A 5,137-nucleotide genomic window follows, 5' to 3' on the forward strand; every position below is an offset into this window, starting at 1 on the left:
GGTAATTCCGCAGGAAACTTTCCTGCGGATTTTGCTGCTAATTTAACATATTTAAATGTTTTCTTAAAATATTAGTAATTTTTGTTTAAATTTATAAAAAAAAAATTAATCATTATTTTTTCTATTTTATTAATTATTTTTATGGTGTTTTTATTTAGTTTAATTTTTATTTTTAATCATTATTTGTTCTATGTTAGTAATTATTTTTATGATGTATTTTAGTATATTTCCTTGTTAAACCCTAGTCGTAGCCTGTTCATCTTCGCTGGTGTTCTGTTGTTGGGCCCATTTGATAGCTTTAGTAGTGCTGTCGTCTTCTTCATCGTCACACTTCAACTCAGGTATTCATCTATGTTCCTTGTATTTTATGTCGTTTTACTTGCTTTTCCATTCGACTTGCTTGCTCCTGTTGCTTGTTTTTATGATAATTGTGGGTAGAATCATAGTGGTACTGTCTTGAGATGAAAATAAAATCATTTAAATCTATTTTATTATAATAAAATAATAAATATAGTTGAGATATTAAAAAAATATATTAGTTTTACGTAATAATTTTTTCTATTTTTGTAAATATTAAAAATATATAGTTATATATAATATAATTTGGTCTATTTCAATAATAGATATAAAATTTTAAAAAATAAAATTAAAAAAAAAGTAAATAGAAAGAAATATTAAGATAGATACTTATGCAGTGACCTAAAAATGCAGCTTACAAAAAAAAACCTAAAAATGCTTCTTCTATGAGAGCAAACACGACATATTCAGAAGCGCTTCTTTGAAGAAGCACTTTTTCTCACGCGCATTGGCTAAGCTTTCACGGTTTCTCTTGTGCGACACACTCTCAAAATCATGCCCTCTCCCTCTCAATTCTTACGCAACAATTACGACGCTGATTCTCTTGGTCTCGAATTGGTTGGATTTGGATTTCAGAACTGATTCGAATTGTTATCGACTCAGGATTCGATTCGCGTTGGGGCTCAGAATCTGTTTGCGCTCGAAATTTCAACTCGGAGCAGGTTAGTTTTGTTTCGTGATTCTTTGCATTTTTACTGTTTTTACTCCATTATGGGTTATGCTACAACTGATTGTGATTTGATTTCAATATAAATTTCAGTTTAAGTTAAAGTTAGAGCAAGCATACGATATCATAAAGCTGAGAATGGAGGAATGCTTATCGGTTGAAGCGATGAGGAGAAGAAAATGCAGCTTTCGATCTTTCTCACAAGGTATTCGATAAAATGCCTCACCGGATTTTTTCCCTCTTTTTGCTTCTATTTTACTTTTGATTTGTTGCCGTTGTGTTTTATAGTTGCTATTGATGATTATGCTCAGGTTAGTTTGCATATTAGCATATAATTATCTTCGTTATTGCCGTTTCGTGCTATTGCCGATAAAAAGTAATTATTGTTCATTATGCGTGACAAATATAGTGTTTCTTTCCATTGTTATGATTTCTTTCTTTGTTAACGTTCTAGTTGAAGTGGTTTAATTCAGTTTTGCAATGGGAATCTGGGACTTGCATATGGTTGACATAGTAGTATAATTTGTATGAAGTATGAACCCACTTAGTATATAACAAAAATTAATTGGATTATCCTATTAAGCTAACAATGTGAGTAGTTCTATTAAAGACTTACATGTTCTTTATACATGTGGTATTTGTGTTAGAAGTTAGAACAGGGTAATTGTAAAAGAAAATGCCTTGTTTGACTAACATCATACTAGTTTAGGTTTGTGTACTAGTGTAAACTTATGGACTATTATATGATCATTAGGAAGCTCCATGCATGGAGTTACAGGAAGACAACAAAACTTCATGCAATGGCCATTGTTTTTTGAGTGGAGTGAGGATGCTTTGTAATAATTAGTAATGTAGTGGACATGTTTTGCAATTACATGATTCCTTCTAGTTTTTGGTTTGATGGAATCATTTTGTAGTGAAAAACTGAAAATTGAATATTTACATCTTTTTTCATTTCTAAGTTGTTGCTTGACTATTAGTCAAAGGGGTTGCAAACTGGATGATTGAGGCCTTGAAGCATGTCAGCGAATAGTCATCTAATGGATCTTAGAAGGCCCATGTCAGGTATTTTTATCATACTTCACAGAAAATGCAACATGCAATATTCTGTAGTTATTTAATATTATGGCCCTGTAAGTACAATTAGTGACATTCTACTGCTGACCTTATGATAATAGACCAGTAGGGACTTAACATGCAGGAACTTACTCATTCTAGAATCAAAATTTCAATCATTATAATTTTGTCACTGACCTTTATATACTTTATTCTATCATTATAATTATTATTCTCATGATCTGAGTACTTTTTTCATTGAATCTTAGCCTCTCAATATCTTTTGGAAATGTTTGGCAATTATTTAATCAATTAATGTGAAAAGTTTATTGGATGTTTGCTTTTAGTCACAGGTGCTACATTTTTTAATTTGTATTTGTCAAAAACAGATGGACTCATCTCACCAACTCACATTGGAATTTACAAATGATTTTGAACTCGCTATTTTTTAATTCTTTTGAGGTTCCTTAAAGTGCTTTTGGAATGTGAATTCACGTGTTATATTTCTGTTCATTAAACTAACCTCATGGAAAAAATTTAAACTTTTAGGTTTCACATGGAAAAAATTTAACCTGACTGCGGCCTGTTTGACAGAAGTCAAAGCCAGCTCATATTTACGATAGCTTTTAGTGAAAACCATTATTGACGAGCTGACTTCAGGTTTCCAAAGATTTCTACATAATGCATCAGTTTCGTAGTAAAGCAAGGTCGGTTTGATCGTCCACAAAGGAATCAAGAAAAGTCTTCACGTCAATTTTGCCGAAGTTCTCGATGATGCCTGTTCTTGCAACGTTTGTGGCTTAGTCTGGCTTGGTAGTATAATACTTTACTCTCTTTATTTTCTATCTTAAAACTAAATATAAATATGAGTTATATGGTCTACTTTATTGAAATTAATGTTTTTGTAATTTTCATATGGGGAATCGTTGTTATAAAGCACCTGAACTTTTGATGGGTTCTACCCGTTACTCAACTGCAGTTAATATCTGGTCGATGGGCTGCATATTTGCGGATATGATTAAGCTCAAACCTTTGTTCGTTGGTAAAGACGAACCTGAGATATTGGCTTAGATATTTTGGTAATTTCACCAAAACACAATCACTATTATATGTGTAATTTCTCTGCACTTATATGAAATAATGGATTGGACATTTTATATATCAAGTTTGCTTGGCGTGCCAACAGAAGAATCCTGGCCTGGTGTGTCTTCTATATGCACCTTTATTCAACATCTTGATCCTTCAATGATGCCAAAGGTATTCATGTTCTGCTTTTGATCTCCTTTTATAAATTTTGGGCAGCAAATAAGCAATGTATGGAAACTATTGGATTTTGTAGGACCTAGCATTAGAGTTCCCAAAGTCTAATAGATTTTATTATTCTTTTTCTAAAACTATTTTTTGTTTTAAAATTCACACTTAATTTTCACTAACAACTTGATTTTCACTTTTAATTCACTTTTGTAATACTAGCATGAATAGACATATAGATTCAAAAGGAATATATTGGAGCCAATCCAACACTCCACCAACAAGATACTCTGTTACAGTTGTTCATTCCAAAATCTCTAGTATTTCTTTGTCCAGAGCTGAATATGAAAATGCAGAAGTCCAGGAGGAATTTTATGATGCAGTGGCTCTGATTCATCGACTTCAGATGAAGAAAGTGAAGAAGATGAAAATCTTGAGAATAAGGTCTCCTTAACTCTTTTCAGCTACAACAAAATCTGCAATACAAACTAATGTTGTTTGTGTGCTATTGATCTGAAACTGAGAAGAAGCAGCATTTCTTTAAAACTCTAACTTAATACTTTGTCAAAATTTTCAGGATCGAAAGGTCAAACTAAAGAATATTTCATGGGCAATGACAGCTTTACCTTTGAAGCGAACATCAGGTCAGCTTTTTCCGTGTCTTAATAATTGCAACTGCAAGCCTAAAGGCATTAATAATATCATTTAGGCAGCACTAAAACTTACATTTTTTTTGGAGCACCTACAGCATTGCGCACAGTGCAATGGTTGCAGAAGTGTTGTATCTTAGATCCCCATTGTCCTGTCTGTTGGATCTAAGTTAAAATGAGATAAAATATATATAGAATTTTAGACCAAACAGCCATTGCTTGTGACCGTAGATCCCTGAGTTGTTTACTTTGTGATTGTAGATCCCTGCATTGTTTACTTTGTTGATGAAGAAACTAATAGAAGAAACTAAGCTATATTATTTGTTGAACACACAATTATGATTGATTGGTTTCTGATATTATTTGTATAAGTGTGTTTGATCTTTAGATTCAAAACAGCACTGCATATTTGGTTTTTGAAATCCATGGTATGCTAGTGCTACTACTACCTCACTCACTCTCTGTTTCATTGATTCGAACAAGGCAATGGCAAGAAGAGAAAGAAAAGTCAGCAAAGTGGAAAAGATACAAACAATAACAACAACGCATAAGCGGTTTTCCCCAAAAGCTCCAACGGAGCGCTTATTTCCCAAAGCGGTTTTTTCTGTTCAAAATGGAGTTGTTACTCTGTTCTGTTGTGGAAGGTAATGGAAAAACGACTTTGAATTTGAAATGCTTAGACTTGAACTAGTTAAAGATGAAGCATTATTACTCTATTTTTTGGTGTTAATTTTATCTTTGATATTGCTGATTAAAGATGAAAACGGTTCACTACTTCACCTAAATAATTATATAGGTGAGTACTTTGTTCTATATTTAACTTTTGTATAATAACTTAAATTTTTTTTTAAATTTAGAAATACATTACCTGTGGAATTACCTGCGGATTTACCGTTCTTGTGGATTTATCTGCGGACTTTCCAGCGGATTTACCTGCGGATATTTTCCTGCGGATTTACCTGCGGTTTTTCCTGCGGAATTTCCTGCCGAAAATATTACCCACGAAAGTTTTAGCTGGGGACCAAATGCCGCAGGAAAATCCGCAGGAAACACTTTTCCTGCGGAAATTTTACTCAAATCCGCAGGTAAATCCGCAGGAAAATAGAGTATTTCTAATAGTGACAGTGTAAACTAACTTTACACATACAACCAATCA

At 32.7% G+C, this 5,137-nt stretch overlaps 1 long non-coding RNA gene across 6 annotated transcripts; it reads left to right on the top strand.

The window, feature by feature from the left end:
* Positions 1–722: 722 nt before the first annotated feature.
* On the top strand, positions 723–4,743 carry LOC131601937 (uncharacterized). 6 transcript variants are annotated; one of them, XR_009283893.1, is made up of 4 exons: positions 723–1,019; positions 1,118–3,775; positions 3,909–3,975; positions 4,465–4,743. It is a non-coding gene; the product is annotated as an uncharacterized LOC131601937 (long non-coding RNA). The 6 variants fall into 6 exon arrangements; XR_009283897.1 differs by having other exon boundaries at positions 1,118–3,159; positions 3,247–3,775; positions 3,909–4,743; XR_009283895.1 differs by having other exon boundaries at positions 1,118–2,893; positions 3,060–3,775; positions 3,909–4,743.
* Positions 4,744–5,137: the final 394 nt, after the last annotated feature.

This window comes from Vicia villosa, linkage group LG5 (assembly GCF_029867415.1).
Source record: "Vicia villosa cultivar HV-30 ecotype Madison, WI linkage group LG5, Vvil1.0, whole genome shotgun sequence".
Classification (NCBI taxonomy): Eukaryota; Viridiplantae; Streptophyta; class Magnoliopsida; order Fabales; family Fabaceae; genus Vicia; species Vicia villosa.